This window comes from Hemitrygon akajei, chromosome 21 (genome assembly GCF_048418815.1).
Source record: "Hemitrygon akajei chromosome 21, sHemAka1.3, whole genome shotgun sequence".
In the NCBI taxonomy this organism is placed as follows: Eukaryota; Metazoa; Chordata; class Chondrichthyes; order Myliobatiformes; family Dasyatidae; genus Hemitrygon; species Hemitrygon akajei.
The window spans coordinates 14,043,741-14,063,602 of record NC_133144.1 but is presented as its reverse complement, the minus strand read 5'-3'; positions in this window follow the sequence as shown (position 1 = coordinate 14,063,602).

Below are 19,862 nucleotides of genomic sequence, written 5' to 3'. Positions count from 1 at the left end.
TGACCACAAGAAACTGCAGAGTTCAGCACACCATGGAAACTGGCCTCCCCTCTATGACTTTATGTATACTTCTCAGTAAAGCAGTACAGTGACAGGCTCAGAGCTGCCTCAGTAACAGTCAGCATACAGCAAATCAAAGACCCACCCATCCTGGACCTTCACTCTTTTCCCCTCTTCATCATGGAAAAGATACAAAAGCCTGAAAGCATGTACCACCGGGCATAAGGGCAGCTTCTACCCGACTGCTGTAAGACTACTGAATGTTTCCTAGTACGATGAGATGGATCCTTGACCTCACAGTCTACCTTGTTATGATTTTGCACCTTACTGTCTACCTGTAAGGCAGCTTCTCTGATGTTGTAACACTTTATTCTACAGTCAATGCCCAGTTCTTCTGTTTTTCTGACAGTGAGGGAAATGTTAGTCTCATGACACCATGTTACGAAGCTCTCTATGTCCTTCTCGTATAAATAACAACTGAGGGTGGTAATTATAAATGTAGCTTGGCGTGCCCACTTATTGTGATATCCATACAACCCCTGACACCTCCAAGTGTGCCTGGCCCTTCATTGTCTGAAAGCACAGTCATGGTCCACTCTCCTGTAGTTGTGAAGAGTTGGGTGCTGCTGGTTGAAGGAAATGGTTTAATGTGATGAATGATCTTTCCTTGGTTAACACTTTAACCCTCATGATCTGATGAGGTTTTCTAAGCAACAGAGAACTACAGATTTTGCACAAACCATCGTCACATTTGCTAGTGAGTAGACAGGAGCTGTGCAATATTTTACGGGGATCAGTGGGCATGTTTCTATGGTTTTCTGCATTTCATGGCTATCTGGAGAAGACAAATCTCAGAGTTGTATTCTGCATACATACTTTGAAAATAAAATTAACCTTTGAACCTTTGAAAATTTCATGCTGCTGGTGGGAAACTGTATCAGTCTCTGTCATTCAGATGCATGGAGAGGGTGAGCCTGCCACATGGGAAACAAGTTTGCTCTCCATATCATACTGCCCTGGCTTGCATTCTGGATTATGTATCATGTAGACAACTGGGATGCATCATCCATGATCAACCCTGACCAACAGAGTGCCCAGCATTCACCTGGGTCAGACAGTTTGTTTCTGCACCATTCTGCTCTCTAATTCTAGAATGGGTGACAAAACAGTCCATGTAGTTGGCAGCCCACCCACTACCGTGAACATTGACTCCCTTACCACTGGTGCACCATGGCTGAAATGTGTACCACCTACAAAATGTCCCAAGCTCGTAGGCTCTACCACCAAAAAGGACGAGGGCAGCAGGCTCATGGGAACACCACCATGCAACTTTGGAAACACTTCACCATCACTGGGTCCAAATCCTGGGAGCTCTTCTGCCAGAAGGAATATAGTGTTCTCACTTTGTGCCACCCCACACCCAACTTCTTGTGGGCAAATTAAGGATGGGCAATAAATACTGGCATTGCAACAGAAGTCCAAAGTAAATTTATTATTAAAATCCACATATGTCACTATTTGCAACCCTGAGATTCATTTTTGTGGGCATACTCAATAAATCTATAATAGAATAATAACCATAATAGAATCAATGAAAGTCCACACCAACCTGTGCGTTCAACTAGTGTGGAATAGATAACAAACTGTGCAAATACAAAAAGAAAGAAATAATGAAACAAATAAATGAATAAACAATAAATATTAAGAACATGAGATGATGAGTCCTTGAAAGTGAATCCATAGTTTGTGGGAACATTTCAATGATGGGGTAAGTGAGTGAAGTTATGACCTTTGGTTCAAGACCATGATGGTTGAAGGCCAAAAACTATTCCTGAACCTGGTGCTGCAAGTCCTGAGGCTCTTGTACTTTCTTCCTGATGGCAGCAGCGAAAAGCGAGGATGACCTGGGTGGTGAAGGTCCCTGATGATGGTGGCTGCTTTTCTGCAGCAATGCTTCATGAAGATTGATCAGTGGTGGGGTGGGCTTTACCTGAGATGGACTGGGCCGTATCCACTACTTTTTGTAGGATTTTCCATTCAAGGGCATTGGTACTTCCAGCCAATCAACACATTCTCCACCATATATCTATAAAGGTTTGTAAAAGTGTTAGATGTTCAGATCTTGAAAAATTAATTTAAAAAAATTGTTGATGATGCTACAATATGTGAGCCTGTGGACAATGCACACCCTGCCCCAGATAGATCTTGTGTTTTGGGAAATCGGATGCCTAGTTTAATCCCAGTCTCAGCCATGCCTGTGTAGAGATTGCATGTATGTAAGCATGTATATCATGGGTCAAACCAAGTTACTCTTCTTCATGCTTAACTTATGAAGAGCATTTGTTGTCTCTGAGCATGTACTTGATGGAGTTCAGAGGATGAGGGAGGATTTCGATGATACCTACTGGATATTTGAAAGGCCTGGACAGGGAGGAAGTTTTCATTCATAGTGTAGTCTAAGATCTGAGGGCACACTCTCAGAATAAAGGGACCCCTTTAGAACTGAGATGTGGAGAAATTTCTTCGGCCAGAGAGTGGTGAATCTGTGGAATTCGTTGCCACAAAGGGCTGTGGAGGCCAAGTCGCTGGGTGTACTTAAGACAGAAGTTCATAAGTTTGTTTGATAAGGGGGTTAAGAGTTACAGAGACACGATGGGAAAATGGGGTTAAAAAGAAAATCAGGCATGACTGAACAGCAAAGCAAGTCAAATGGATTAATTCTGCTCCTGTATCTTATGACAACTCAATTTGGACTTCAACTGTACTTGGTCAGCACTACTGACTTCCTGCTCCACCAGGGGTTTAACACCGAGGGTCAGTAATGAGCATCCTCACACCAAGCCAAGCTGGCACACATTCATCCCAATGGCGTCACAATCCCTGTGGAACAAAGGACACTGCGAGGAAGGCTTCAAGTTCATCACATTTACTATTTTTTACTGTTTTTAATTATTCATTTGCATTTTAATTTTTGTTTTAAATTCTTTACATAATTTTTGCTTTTATATATATCTATTGGAGACCTAGAAGGAATATGGCTTTGGAATGCAACTGAGCAGGAGGTACCCTATCACTTGCATAAAGGACTTCTTGTCCGACTCACAAATGGAATATCGTGGTTGTATTCTCCTCACCTGCTGGGTGACAATGGGATTTCACTAATGTGTAGTAATATGCCTGTAGAAAGCCAAATTTGAAGAACCTCAGGCAGGTGAAAAGAGCAGGAACTGTACAGTTTAAGATGCAAAGACAGGCAGCATCTGACTGAGGATTTCAAAATGCAGGCAGTATTTCATCTCCAGGTTAATTAATCATGACAGAGAGGTTCAGAGATCACAATTTCTGTATGGCTCTGTGACTATGATAATTTTAAGTTCAATAAGGCCAGATTTAGATTAGATGTCACCAGAGAGTGGTGGATGGCTGCAAAGTTCCATTTTGTACATTGAAGAAAAATGAGGGAATGAGACCAGTGAGTTAGACCAGTAAGCCTGATGTTGTTGGGAGGTTATGAAAGTCTGTAATTAAAGATGGAGAGACTGAGCACCTTGTAAACATTCAGCTGATAAAAGGGAGCCAGACATGTAAGAATAGGTCATTTCCTAATGGTGCAGATTGAAGTTTTTAGACAGAGGACTTGAACCTTTCTCTCTTGCCTCTTCATACAGGCTAGTTCCCCTTTGCACTCAGAACTGACGTCTGTCACTTTGCCTCAACAGATGCTGTCTGATCTATTGGGATGGTCAAAGGAGTTTGGAGCCAGAGATTTGGACTCTTTTGGGTTACTCAAATCATAGGGAAGCTTAGGCAATCCTCACCCCCAGTATGAGTTAGATTTCTTTGTCAGAAATCTGGGTGATGCTTTAGTGGAATGGGGAGTGTAGATAGTGTGATATGCAATATTTCACAGCTCATTAAGAAAAAGAGAGAAAGTGAACAGGACAGAAGGGATTCATGTGATCCATTTGTTCATAGCACAACCTTGAAATTTTATCAATTGCAACCTCTGAACCACCAGTCAGGGTTTAAAACCATAGCCATTCCTTTGAAATGGATTTGAAATGGATCTTGGTTAACTAAGATCCATCTTTTGTCTTTATCATCTCCCCATCTTTATCCCCCTAAAAGTACTGAACCTAAATGCTCATTTTAATCTTGCTGTGACTGTAATGAATAATCAAGGGATATGGTGTATATAGGATACAGAAACTCCACGTTTTCATGGTAGTGTAACGATTAGCACAACGCTCTTCCAGCTCTGTGCTCTGGAGAATTTCAGCACCGTCTGTAAGGAGTTTGTATGTTCTCTCTGTGACCGTGTCAGTCTCCTCCGGGCACTCTGGTTTCCTCCCACGGGCCAACGGTTAGTATGTTAATTGGTCATTGTAAATGGTCTTGTGATTACCCTAGTGTTAAGTAGGTGGGTTGCTGTGGAGTGCAGCTCGTTGGGCCACACGGTCCACACTGCATCTGAATGAATCAAACAAGAAGTGAAGCTTCTTTAGAGCTGATTATCCTGGGTGATATTCATCTTGTGAAAACTGAGAAAAACAAGTATTAATCAGGAGTGTGGTCAGTGATGCATCCCTGGTTCTTGGAAAGGCAGTGTCCTTATGTATAGATAACATCAGCTTTTGCAGAATTGAATCTCTTGCATCAGCTCTCAGTGTAAGCTGTTAGAAAACAACATGGCATTTGGCACCTTTTCCTACGTTTTACTTCGGTAAAGTGCTACATGTCAGTGATACACAAACCTGAGTAGCTCATGGAGGGGAAGCCTCTGACAGTTCATGCAGAGAAGGAAAACACTTCTGTTGAAACCATAAGGAGAAACACTGAGAAGTGAATGCAGCAACTCAGTGTGGATATTTAGATTTGTAAATGTTGGAAAATGGCAGGACCTGTTGAGAGAGTGGCGGGTGGGGATGGGACAACACTGATGGGATCCAGGCTTTGTAACTGGAGGCTGAGATACAAAAGGTGTGCTCAACTTGTGCAGAACTCTGGCTGATTTGCATATAATTCTGGTCACAACACTTTGGCATTTACTGGGACAGTCCCGTGGATGAGGGATTTCAGCTCCAGTTTCGGACTGCTGAAGTGAAGGTTGCTCTCCTTGAAGTAGAAGAGGCGGAGAGGAGGCCTGAGAGGAGAGCACAAGATCCTCATGGGGTCAGACAGGGTAAGTTGAGTGAGGCTGTTCCCATCCGCAGAGGGTTTAAAGGCAAGATTTCAGGGAAGGGCACTTAAAACCAGAATCTCTACAACTAGTGCATGTCAACACCAGGACTTGGACACTAATTCAACACTGGGTGGCAAGGTAGCATAGTGGTTAGCACCAGGCTTTACAGTACGGGTGACCCGGGTTCAATTCACACTGCTGCTAGTAAGGAGTTTGTACATTGTCCCTGTGACCGCGTGAGTTTCCTCCGGATCCTTCAGTTTTCTTCCACAGTCCAAAGATGAACTGGCTAGTAGGTTAGATGGTCATTGCAAATTGTCCCATGATTAGGCTTGGAATAAGTTGGGGGGATTGCTGGGCGGTGTGGCTCTTTGTTGGCCTACTCCGCACTGTGTCTCAATCAATCAATCAATAAAATACAAGCTCCAGTTACAACCTGATGTTGGTCAGATTTTACAAGTTTGATATTAATTTCCTGAATATGAAATTAATCATATCGAACGATAATCAGTGATAACACACTGCAACCTGTTTGTAGGTTTCAGTGTTGCAGGCACCTGGTGTTGCCCTGGTGGCCTTTGAACAACCCACCCCAAGGCTCTGCCCTGTCCCAGGTGTGCCGTGTGCTATACACTCCTCTTCTGAAGGCACCATGGCTCAACAAGCATGGTCGTCAGATTGACAGCCTCAACATCTCACGAAGCTTTGAAAAAGTCTGTTGAACAACTCCAGCAACAGCCCAAGAGCACCGGCTCCTACAGATGTAAAACGTAACTGAATGATGGTATAGGAGGATCTGTCCTGATGGAGGGTCTCGGTCCGAAAAGTCGTCAGTTCATCCCCTTCCATAGATGCTGCCTGACTTGCTGTGTGTGTGGCCCAGGACCTGACCATTATCCTCCATGTTGTACGTGCTCTGTAAACCATCCGAGGGTGCACAGGGATGATTGCAGGCAGCACATCTCCATCATGCAGTAAGTTGGCAGCCCACTTCCCTCCGTGTCTTCAACTACCCACCTATGACCTGAACCTGGAGACGCAAGAAACTACTGGAATCTGCAGTCTGATGGCACGAACAGTGAATTTCTCAGCAACTCAGGCATCATCTATGGAGGGGAATAAACAGTGAATTCTCCAACATCTGGTAACCTGCTCCCCCTGTATCCCTTTCCTCTGTCCTCCTGATCTACTCAGTTCTTCCTACACTCAATCTAGCTCCATCACCCAGTTTCTCCTGCCCATCACCCACACACTCTTCCTACCATTCCCTCTCCCCCACTGTTCCCATCTGCCTTCCTCATCTCCTTCCATTTATTCCATGCTCCACCTTGCTCTCCTAGCAGTTACCATTGCCTTCAGCCCTTGTCAATTCCACCTATCACCTCCCAGCCTTCATCGTCATTCCAACTCTCTTCCTCCCTCATCCTGCCTTCACTTGGATTCTCCTATCACCAGCCAGCTCATGCTCCACCCGCTCCCCTCACCTCTTCGTAATGGCTATCACCCCCTTATCCTAGTCCAGATGAAGGATCTCAACCCAAAACAATGACCTCTGCCGCATCTGCTCTCAGGATGAGGCCTTTCATTCTAGGATGAAGGAGATGTCTTCCTTTTTTAAAGAAAGGGGCTTCCCTTCATCCACTATCAACTCTGCTCTCCATCGCGTTTCCCGCATTTCACGCACCTCTGCCCTCACCCCATCCACCAGGGATAGGGTCCCCCTAGTCCTCACCTATCACCCTATCAGCCTACAGATCCAACGTATAATCCTCCGTAACTTCTGCCACCTCCTACGTGATCCCACCACCAACCACATCTTCCCCTCCCCCCTGACTCTCAGCTTTCCGCAGGGATCGCTCCCTACGCGACTCCCTTGTCCATTCATCCCCCCCATCCCTCCCCACCGACCTCCCTCCAGGCACTCATCCCTGCAAACAGAAGAAGTGCTACACCTGCCCCCACACTTTTTCCCTCACCACCATCCCAGGCCCCAGACAGTCCTTTCAGGTGAGGCGCCACTTCACCTGCGAGTCAACTGGGGTGATATACTGTATCCGGTGCTCCCGATGTGGCCATTTATACATTGGGGAGACCCGCCACAGACTGGGAGACCGTTTCGCTGAACACCGGCGCTCAGTCCTCCAGCAGTGGTGGGATCTCCCTGTGGCCACACACTTCAATTCCACAGACCACTCCCACTCCGACATGTCTGTCCATGGCCTCCTCTACCGTCAAGATGAGGCCACACGCAGGTCGATGGAGCAATACCTTATCTCCTGCCTAGGTAGCCTCCTTCCTGCCGGCATGAACATCCAACTCACTGACCTCCGTTGATACCCCTGCCCCCACCCTTACCCCCATTCCTATCTATTATTTTAGTCTGGTTCTCTTTCTCTCTCTTTTCACCCCTCACTATAATCTCTCCCCAAGCCCTACCTTTCTTTCTCTTTTATTTCCCATAATTCTCCACCTTCCCCCAGCCCATTTCCCTCCAGCCTATCACTTCCCAGCTCTCTACTTTATCCCTCCCCCCACTTCTTATCCCCCCTCGACCATCCCATGTTACTTCACTCCTGCTGAAGGGTTTTGGCCCGAAACGTCATTATTACCTCCTCCCATAGATGCCGTCTGGCCTGTTGAGTTCTGAGATTTCAACCTGATTAGGAGACATAGAGCAGGTGAAGTTGAAAACCAGTTGTCCCCTTTGTACAAGTGGAACAAATATGTTCTCCAGCAAGCAGGTTTGAGCACAGCTGGACTCCATTCTCTCTCTTATCCTGATCACTAATCTTGCAGACAGTAGCGATGCAGTGCTAATTACTCCTGCTTGGACTTGCAGGCTTACATCTGACTACTTCCACTGGCCCTTTTGATAACTCTTCACATGAAACCTGAGCTAGCGGAAAGCAGGAGCAGCGAAGTTACAATTGTCCAGTTACTGGACCTCCTGAAAGCACCATGGATGTAATTTGAATGTTCTATACTGTGTAAGTGACCAAAGGAGCTGTCCAAAGCAGCATGGGCTTGTATGCCCTAGTGACCCCCGAAGCCCTCCCTCAAATATTCCTGTGGAGTTTTCCCTGAGGTACATAACATCCAGGCTCAGCAAAAGGAAGGTTTATATATTTTTTCATATCTCCTTGTGGATAAGGGTCAAATGGAAGGCTCATCTGAGTTCCACAGTAAACTGGAGGCTTTCAGTGTCATAATTACCATCCTCAAGGTGAACTGACCATTGCAATAGCCCAATCACACTCCCTCCACAAATCTGCATAGCTCAGCCTACACCTTCGTGGGGTAGGCAGGACTCCCTGTCAGGGTGCTTAAAGGGGCTGTCAAGTGCACTCCTACCAGTGTCTGGAGTGGCTGGGGAACTGTGCCAGGGGGTGAGGTCCATGAGAGAAGCCATGAGAGGAAGTTCATTGTTAACACCTTGAATCTCCAGTTCTGCACAGAGTGTCAAACCCTCCCCACAAACAGCAGACCATCGCACAGAGAGTGCCAGGAATTTAGAGCAAGGCTCCAGTCAGAAACCCCTCACCTGTTCAGAGATATAATCTTCTTCACGCTCAGCATCTACATTCTACAGCATTTTTGCCAAATGGTTGCCAGAAATTGTAGAACAAAATTATAGAATCATCTGAATAGATGGAGTACTTAGTGTTGGTGATGGCTTATTGTCGATCACATATCACACGGTGTCGTGGTGTTAGCCATCGTACTGAATGCAGTAGGAAGCACTTTACACACAATGCAATGAAATATACTCCTTTGCCATCTGCCTACAGAGCGCACATCTGTCACCATTCAGTAACCCAGGAGCTAAAGCAGTCTCAATATATAAGCACATACAAATGTTGTACATTGCACCTTTACCCTTTTACCAATGAACACATCAAATTTCTCTTCCATGTGTTCGTGTTAAAATGAGACCACAAGACAGAGGAGCAGAATTAGGCCATTTGGCTCATCGAGTCTTCTCCACCATTCCATCATGCAAAATGCAAGCTTATTGAGCTCACACAACCAACAGCACCGTGGGTATTTAATCAATCACGTCAGGATTCCCAGCTAGCATCTGGCAGTACCAACCTTTGATAAATGGACAACCTTCTAAACTCAACAACGCCCATACCTGTGGCCAGTGGGATGGTGATGTATGTTACCCGTGGTGTGGTGTCGCCGGTCTGTGCTGGTCTCCCGGCCCCTCCTGCCTCACCCAGCAAACACAAACGTCCATCCCTCACCCTCCACTACATCAGCTGTGCAGGTAGAAGCTGGAACCAAACGCAATGAAAATATTCACTCTTACTTACATGTGTGTGTCTTCTTCGTGATGGAAATGCCTGAAAAAGAAAGAAAGTGACAAATCAATACGTAGCTAACAACATCTGTATGGTGACTATTCCTAGCTGGACAGTCTGCTCTCCAGTGCATCCAGTGCAGTGACCTCTGAACTGTAGTGCATGCAAAGGAACACTGAACTGCAGTGCATGCAGGTAGAGGCTGCGACACTCCAGTGCATGCAGAAGGTGCTACGGCACCAGAACAGCTATTTCTGAAGCATTTAAATTTGACCGTTTTGGCTTTCTTGCGCATTATTTTGAAATGAAGTAGGGCGCGCTCCGGTGTCCAAGCTAATGCTTAACCTTCAATAGATACTGTGCAAAACCACTGGGGGCTGACAATGTGCCAACGGGCTGTTGTGTCTCTCACATCAGGGCCCCTAAAGCACTCCAGTTTGCAAAGTGCCTCCAGCCATCCTGAGTCTGTGAAAGGTGAATACAAGCCTACCGTCTTAAAATCCATTTTGCACAAAGAAGTCTTCAGGCTGTGCAGATGAAGAAAGGCCCGACCTGGACCACAGTCCCTGCGTGCAACCCCCGTCACTTCGCAGGTATTGAGACGCTTGACCCCTGAATTTTCAGAGGGACTTTGTTTTCTTAACTGCTTCTCCCCAACTCAGAATCCCATCAAATCGCATCAACAGCAGAGTAACAAATATGATTTATCTGCATTGAAATCTCACTGGCAGGAAAAACAGTTCTTAGTCACCCACAGAAGAAGCAGGTTTTACACACTGTACCCTTGAGGATCTCTGCAAAGACCAATACTCAGTTTGCATGCTTTATTGTCACTCTGACCCCTACCTGCTCAAATACAGCCTCACTATGCCTGAATTGCTTTGGCCAGGGAAGGTCGGAGGTCATGAGCACTCTTAGCTTTCTGGCTTTAGGGCTCTAGCAGATGTGTTGATCTTTGGCACGTCACTAACCCCATTTTCTTCCCCACAGAAGTAGGCAGGGTAGGCTCCAGCATTTATCGGTATACTTGTCCCTATAAAGAACCCTCCCCACCACCCCCCCCCCACTTATAGCCTCATCGCTGGAACCCTTCCTTAAGACCTCACACCCCTCTGACCTTCACCTTGGCACAGATCCTCTAATGGGACAGACACATTCTTTTATTGCCATCCCTCTGGAGACCCTCCGCTTCTTGCTTTCCCTCGTCTGTCCTTTCCCTGCACTACCCCCATGAACTCTACATTCCCGACTGCCGGGACCAAGCTAAGAATTCCCTTCTGAAACGTCTCTCCTGCTCCATCACCCCCCTCACCTTTCCAGTTACTCCTTCAAACGTTTCCTTCAGATTACATTTTTCGTCCTTTATATGGCCGGTCACTGTGTTTGTTTAATCAGGCTAGACACACAGAGTGGTGAACATGTGGACATCACCTGGGGCCACTGAAATGAGTACATGGAAACGTTAACACAAGAGATTCTGCAGCGGCTGGAAATCTAGAGAAGCACCCAACGTTTTTATGGAGGAACTTAACAGGTCAGGCAGTATCGGTGGAAGTGAATAAATGCTTCTGGCCGAGACCCTTCTTTCATGGAAATATTTAAGGAAGGGCAGGATAAGCACATCACCACAGATATGGTGGGCCGAAGGGCCTGTTCTTATGGTTTTCCACCCACCTGGCTTCACCTATCACCTTTTTATTTTCCCCCCTTTCCAGTCCTGAAGAAAGGTCTCAGTTTGAAATGTGACTGTTTGTTTACTCCCACAGACGCTGCCTGGCCTGTTGAGTTCCTCCAGCATTTTGTGTGTGTTGCTTGCATTTCCAGCGTCTGCAGAATTTCTCAAGTTTCTGTTCCTGTGGTGTACTCTTCTGTGTCCTATATTCTATTTAAGAAAGGACTTGCTGAGAGTTTTATCAGGGAAAGTCGGGAGAAGGCTTGGGTGGGCCTGATTTGTTGATGCTGAAATCATGGTGTGCAAGCTACCTCCAGCACAGCCCTCGCTGATTTGATTTGACGCAAATGATGCATTTCACTGCATGTTTCGATGTACATATGAAAAGTAAATCTCTTTAAATGACAGCATGGAACAGTGAGGCTGAATGGTCAAGGACAACACCAACACTTGTCCTGGGCAATACAAGTCCCTGCTCCAACACCTTGGGATGGTTTACAGTGTTAAAGGCATTCTATAAATGTGATTTATGAATTTATAAATTTATTTGTTTATTTACATTCTGTAAATGTGATTATTGCTGAACCCCAGGGAATGAGAAAGCTCCGATTACAAATCCAATTCATCCTGGTTGACAAGGAGTGTGAGGCTGGGTCACATTTCAGGGGGAGGAAGTCGGTGTGAGTGATTGCAAAGAGTGTAGCTTGATCAGAATGTGAACATTGCGAATGGTGCTGTTGTAAGATTCAGCGCATGACCGTCTGTGCCCCCCCCTCCTCACTTCCCACTGCCAATAGTGAGCCCAATGTAAACAGGAGGAACAACATCCTAATCTTCCATCTGGGCACTTGGCAACCTTCTGCAATGAACACTGAATTTTCCAACTTCAGGTAAACTGTTCTCCTGTCATTTCTTATGATGTCCTTATCTTACACTATTTCTTTAAAAAACCTCGCTGTCAGTATTGCTCGTTATCATCAGATCTGCCACCTATCTCATAGGGACCTTTATCTGACAACCCACTCCTCACCTAAGCTCTTGATTTGAAAACTCTTCCTCCAGTTTGGAGGAAGGGTTCCTGATCTGAAACGTTGGCTAATTTCTGTCTCCACAGATCCCATTTGACTGGCTGAGGTCTTCTAACTCCTCTGTTTTTGTTTCTGATTTAGTAAATTTGTGACTACTGAGTAAAAACTCAGCTCTAGTGCATTTTGCAGCTTTAATCAATAGTAAATAATCCACCTACTTATCTGTGAGCATTTCATTTGTTATCAGTTACCTGAACAGATGATAGTTACTGACAGTGCCTGTCATCAGATAGACTTCAGTCCTGTGTTTGGGTGCGGTGAGTGCTGCTCACTGAAGTAAACAGGTTGTGGGACACACAAAATGCATTTCAAACAAACTGTGAATGTCAGGATATTGGTCAGGGAGGTTTTCTGCGTGGCGAGGAAGGAGGTGTTGCTGGGTGCCTCCAATATATGTGGTGGTTCGTGTCAGTTTCAGGAAGGAAGTACTTAAATATTGTCTCGTGGTGAACACCAGTGCTTCTTTTTGTTATAGCTTATAAGGGGATGAGCTTTTCAGTAAAAAAGAGCAAACCACATCTGAAATAAGTGAGTGTATAAAGTGAGTGTCGATAAAGATGGCAAACAGGCATTGTAAGATGTGACAATGGGCATCAAGGAGACTTACGGTAAACGTTTAGTCAGTGTTCATCTGCAGGTTGATTCATCCAGGCAGGGAAGAGTTAACCTGAACAGTAGGTTCAGCAGGCTGTTAGATTTATAGATTCATAGAGTTATACAGCATGCGAACAGGCCCTTCAGCCCATCTCATCCATGCTGGCTAAGATGCCTCTCGACACCAATCCCACTTGCTTATATTTAGCACATATCTCTGTAAAGCTTTCCTATCCTTGTACCTGCCCAGGTATCCTTTAGACATCATCACAGTACCCACCTGTACACTTCATATGTGTGGAAAACTTGGCCTCAGACCCACTTTAAATCTTTGCTTGTCACCTTGGGGCTATCAGTCTACTTTTAGACATTCCTACACTGGCTATTTAGTGTACTGTGGCTATCTACCCTATTTATGCCCCTGATCATTTTTTAAACAAAGCCTTGGAAAGCCAGAGTTAGAGTTGGACAGCCGACAACAGATCGATTCGTGCCGACAGTGTTGTGACATGTTCCAGGAATAGCAGAAGGAGAAACGCCCAGCTTATGGAATGGAATCACACAGAACAATGTCTCATTCTGGTGGGGAGAGAGAAAGACCAGATGAAAGGTCATTTCACAGGGTTACCTTCCTGAGTCACAGCACAATCAAAGTCATGACGATAAGCTCGGTCCCAAGTGGAGAGAGCAAGGCTCGGCACAGAGCTCACGGGGGAGAGCGCAGCACAATGGAAAAAAGTCAGTTCCACTTTCAGAACCTGCTGCAGACCCAGTTTTGATCCTGACCTTGAGATCTGCTCTTCCAGAAACCTCCAGCAGAGGGACCTTCCAGTTCTGCCACCCTGCTCTGTTCCCACGTGCTTCCTTCCAGTGCTCCAGTCTCCCTCACATCCCAAAGGCAAACAGCTGGGTTAATTAGCACTGTAAATTATCCCTTGGTGTAGATTAATGGTAAACACTAAATCAAAAACAAATTACTGGGCATATGTGAACAGATTAAGTTTCTGAAATACTCTGGGATTATAAAGTTCTGGTTAGGTTGCACCTGCAGTATTCAGATCCTGTCAATGCCCTATAGAAGGATGTTGTGAATCTGGAAAGGGTGCCGGAGAGGTTAACCAGGATATTGCTTTGGTTAGAAGCGTTGTTTTCTCTGGTGCTGAGTGGAGACCTGACAGAAATTTATAAAATTATGGGAGACGTAGACAGTTGGCATCTTTTCCGCGGGATTGAAATGTCTAGTACTCGAGGGCAGATGTTGCTGAGAACAACCAATCATATTTGTAGTACAGACATGACAGAGACAGAGGCATAGTCATAATCAAAGATTTCATCCAGGTGTGTCTGAAGAAAGCCCTGCCCAATTACCATCAGCATATAACCTGTAGTGCCAGAGGTCCCAACACACTAGACCACTGTTATGCTAAGATAAGGAATGCCTACCATTCCATGCCCAGACTGCATTCCGGAAAGTTGGATCACTTGGATCAATTGGATCTGTCTGCTACCTGTACCCAGGCAGAGGCTAAAGAGCAAAGTTCCAGAGATTAGGATAACAAAGAGGTGGTTGCTGAAGGCAAAGGAGTGGCTATGCGATTGCTTCGAGTCAGTGGACTGGGCTGAGTTCAAGGACTCAAACCATGGTTGTAACAGACTTTATTAAAACAGCTGTAGATGAGTGCATCCTCACAAACTCATTCAGAGTCTTCTCCAGCCAGAAGCCCTGGATGAGCCATGAGATATGCAGTCTGCTGAGGCCAGATCAGAGGTATTGTCTGGTGACAAAAGAAAGTTACAAGAGATCCAGATACAATTTCTGGAAAGCCATCTCAGGGGCAAAGTGGTAATTCCAGAATAAACTTGAATCAACAAAGGATGTGACAGGGCATGAATACTATCACCTCTTAGAAAGTTAAATCAAGCGACACAGGCAACAGCAGAGCTCAGCGTTTTATATGCTTGTTTGACAATCAAAACACGGAGGAACCATCACAAACTCCTACATACCCCAATGATCCAATGATTTCAGTCTCTGAGGTTGACGTGTGAGCAGCCTTTAGGAGGGTGAAACCACGAAAAGCATTCGGCCCAGACGGGGTACCTGGCCAAGTACTAAGACCACAAGACCGTAAGACGTAGGAGCGGAATTGGGCTATTCAGCCCTTCGAGTCCGCTCCACCATTCCATCATGGCTAATCCCGGATCCTATTCAACCCGATACACCTGCCCTCTCACCAAATCCCCTGATGCCCTGACCATCAAGAATCTATCAACTTCTACTTTCAATATACCCACGGACTGCAGTATATGGCAGTGTATTCCACAGATTCACCACTCTTTGGCTAAAAAAATTCTCCTTACCTCTGTTCTAAAAGGTCACCCCTCAATTTTGAGGCTGTGCCCTCTAGTTCTGGATACACCCACAATCATAGGAACCATCCTCTCCACATCCACCCTATCTAGTCCTTTCAACATTTGGTAGGTTTCAATGAGATCTCCACGCATTCTTCTAAATTCCAGTGAGTCCAGGCCCAAAGCTGCCAAACACTCCTCATATGTTAACCCCTTCATTCCCGTACTAAAGAACTGTGCTGATCAGCTGGCTGGTGTGTTTACTGAGGTTTTTAACCTCTCGCTTTGGCAGTGTGTGGTACCCACCTGCTTTAAGCAGGCTTCAATTATACCGGTGCCCTGGTACGGCATGGTGACCTACCTCAATGACTATCACCCAGTGGCACTTACACCCACAGTGATGAAGTGCTTTGAGAGGTTGTGATGAAACACATCAACTCCTGTCTGAGAAGCGACTTGGATCAGCTCCAATTTGCCTACCGGAGCACAGTAGGTGCCATCTCATTGGCTCAGCCCTGAAACATCTGGACAGCAAAGAGGCATAAATCAGGAAGCTTTTTATCAATGACAGCTCAGCATTGAATGCCATCATCTTCTCAAAACTAATCAATAAGCTCCAAGACATGGGCCTCAATACCTCCTTATGCAATTGGATCCTCAATTTCATCACTTGCAGATTCCAGTCAGTTCAGATTGGCAACAACATCTTCTCCACGATCTCCAACAGCACAGGTACACCACAGGGCTATGTGCTTAGCCCCCTGCTCTACTCACTTTATGACTATGACTGTATGACTAAGCACAGCTCCAATGCCATACTCAAGTGTGCTGACAACTCCCCTGCCACAAACTGAATCAAAAGTGGTGACGAATCAATCTATTGGAGGGAGTTGAAAATCTTGCTGAGACGTGTCACAACAGCAATCTGTCATTCAATGTCAGCAAGCCCGAGGAGCTGATTATTGACTTCAGGAGGAGGAAACCAGAGGTCCATGAGCCAGTAATCATCAGAGGATCAGAGGCGGAAAGGGTCAGTAACTTTAAATTCCTCAGTGTTATTATTTTGGAGGATCTGTCCTGGGCCCAACACTTAAGTGCAATTATGAAGAAAGCATGGCAACAACTCTACTTCCGTAGGAGATTGTGGAAATTTGGCATGACATCTAAAACTTCAACAAATTTCTAGAGATGTGTTGTGAAGAGTATATTGACTTGTTGCATCACAGCCTGCATGGAAACATTAATGCCCTTGAACGGAAAATGTTACAAAAAGCAATGGGTACAGTCCAGTCCATCATGGGTAAAGTCCTCCCTACCACTGAGCACATCTACAGTGCCTATAAAAGGTATTCACCCCCCAGGAAGTTTTCGCATTTTATTGTTTTATAACATTGAATCACAGTGATTTATTTTGGTTCTTTTGATTACTGATCAACAGGAAAAGACTCTTTCATGTCAAAGTGAAAACAGATCTCTACAAAAGTGATCTAAATTAATTACAAATATAAAACACAAGATAATTGATTGCATTGATATTCACTCCCTTTAATAAGGCACATCAATTCATCACTGGTGCAGCCAATTGGTTTTAGAAGTCACATTATTAGTTAAATGGAGATCATTTGTGTGCAGTCAAGGTCTTTCAATTGATTGTAGTAAAAATACACCCGTATCTGGAAGGTCCAACTGCTGGTGAGTCAGTATCCTGGCAAAAACTACACCATGAAGACAAAAGAACACTCCAAGCAACTCCACGAAAAGGTTATTGAAAAGCACAAGTCAGGAGATGGGATACAAAAACATAAAGCCAAAGCTACACAGGAATGGCTTAAAAACAACAAAGTTAATGTCCTGGAATGGCCAAGTCAGAGTCCAGACCTCAATCAAATTGAGAATTTGTGGCTGGACTTGAAAAGGGCTGTTCCTTCATAATCCCCATGCAATCTGACAGAGCTTGAGCAGTTTTGTAATGAAGGATGGGGGGACAATTGCAGTGCCAAGATATGCAAAGCTGATAGAGATGTATCCACATAGACTCAAGGCTGTAATTGCTGCCAAAGGTGCATCTACTAAATACTAACTTGAAGGGATGAATACTTATGTAATCAATTACTTTGTGTTTTATATTTGTAATTAATTTGGATCACTTTTTAGAGGTCTGGTTTCATTTTGACATGAAAGTGACTTTTTCTGTTGAGCAGTGTCAAAAAAAGCCAGATTAAATCCACTGTGATTCAATGTTGTAAAACAAAACATGAAAGCTTCCAAGGAAGGGATGAATACTTTTTATAGGCACTGTAACTGAAGCATTGTCGCAGGAAAGTGGTTTCCATCTTCAGTGATTTCCAACACCCAGGGCAAGCACTCTTCTCTCTACTGACATCAGGAAGCAGGTACAGGAGCCTCCAGACTCACACCACCAGGTTCAGGAACAGTTACTATGTCTTAATCACCAGGCTCTTGACTAAGGGGAAAGGTTCACTCAAATTTGCTTGTCCCATCATTGAAATGTTCCCACAACCAATAGATTCAATTTAAAGGACTCTTCATCTTATGTTTTCAACATTTATTGTTTATTTATTTATTATTATTTCTTTCTTCTTGTACTTGCACAGTTTGTTGTCTTTTGCGTTTTGGTTGGACACCCAAGTTGGACAGTTTTTCACTGATTCTGTTGTGGTTATTATTCTATAGGTTTATTGAGTATGCCCACAGGAAAATGAATCTCAGCTTTGTGTATGGTGACATATACTGTATGTACTTTGATAATAAATTTACTTTGAGCTTTGAACATGTTCTACTCATATGCGGCAACTGGGATGGGAGAAGATGAGCTTGAGGGCTTAGCAGGGCAGATGTACAGTTGATGTTTCCACTGCCCAGTGTGTCTTAGATTCTCAAAATTACAGGATGGCATCTTTGGACAGAGATGGAGAAATCTCTTCACTATGAGGGTAGTGAGTCTCTGGAATTCTCCATACAGGAGGTCTGTGGAGGCTCAGTGGACCAGAAGAATTTACCACAGAAATCAATAACCTTTTAGATATGAAGGGATTTGAGAGATATGGAGTTAATGCAATAAAGAGTTGTTGAGTTGAAAGACCAGCTCTGATCTCATTGGATGGCAGAGGAAGCACAAGGGGCTGAACTCGTGTTACACATGAGCGAGGGATCATGAATTATGGTGGGACACATAAACTTCAGACTGTTAAGTTATTCTGAACATCCAGAGATGTCCCCTATCCTCAGAGTGTGGTGCTCCTGCTCTCCGCCAGGGCTTGACCTTTTGCTATGACCTCTATTTCCAATGGAGTGAAGGATACAAGGATGCATCAGCCTAGGACAATGAGTGGACCTGCGGTGTATTCACCCAACCATCCCATCACGGGACATCCGCTGAAGCTGTATGGATAGCATTTATTCCCTAAAATCCTTCTTCAGTGCTAGTCTGATACCTGTCAGGCAAAATGGACTCCCACAGAATGAAGGGGGTTGACCATGAGAAATTCGTGGTGGTCCACTGAGTGAGTAGAAGATCTTGTGGTCCATAGAGAGGCCTGTGTTTGATGGAGAACTCCAGGAGTGGAGTCCGTCACCACCTCAGATTGGAAAGCTGGTGAACCTCCTCACCTCAGGGTAAAGTAAGTTTTTCCCTTGGAGAACTGATGAACTTCCTGTTGTTGCAGTGAGCAGCATACTGGAGAGATATGGTCCCATTATAATTGCCTGAGCAGGCCCAAGGCCAGGAGGTAGAGAGTGACGTTGACCTAATTGACAGAGAAGTCTAAGTGCAGGAGTTTGGCTGAAGGTTTGCTGCGTGATGTCACATGTGCTCTGCGTTTGGAACAGTTGTTGGATCGAGATGGTATGTCGAAATCCTATTTGATCTGTCAGATTGACATGAACTCAGTGGCCATTTTATTAGGTACATCTGCCAATTAGTGCAAATGTCCAATCATCCAATCGTGGGACATGGTTAAGGGGGTCAGTTTCTGTTCAGGATAGGAAAAGAAATGTGATCTAAGTGACTTTGACCATGGTTGGTGCCAGATGGTTTGTGCTTTGAGGATCTGCTGATCTTCTGGGATTTTCATTTTTTTAAATTTATTGAGATACAATGCAGAACAGGCCATTCCAGCTCTTCGAGCTGCACTGCCCAGCAAACCTCCAAATTAATCCTAGTCTAATCTTTGGACAATTACAATGAACAATTAACCTACCAACCGGTACATCTTGGGACTGTGGGAGGAAACTGGAGCACCCGGAGGAAACCCACATGGTTACAGGGAAAATATACAAACTCCTTACAGACAGCAGCGGGAATTGAAGCTGGGTCACTGGTACTGTAAAGCATTGTGCTAACCTCTACACTACCATGCTGCCCCATACACAAAAGTCTCTAGAGTTTACTGAGAATTGTATGAAAAACAAAAAGCATCCAGTGAGTGGTGGTTCCGTGAGCAAAAACACCTTGTTAAAGAGAGATGTCAGAGGAAAATGGCCAGAATGGTTCCAGCTGACAGGAAGGTGACAGTAACTTAAATAACCACCTGTTACAACAGTGGTGTGCAGAAGAGCATCTCTGAACGCACAACGTATCGAACCTTGAAGTGGACAGGCTACAGCAGCAGCAGACAGTGAATGCAAACTCAGTAGCCACTTCATCATGT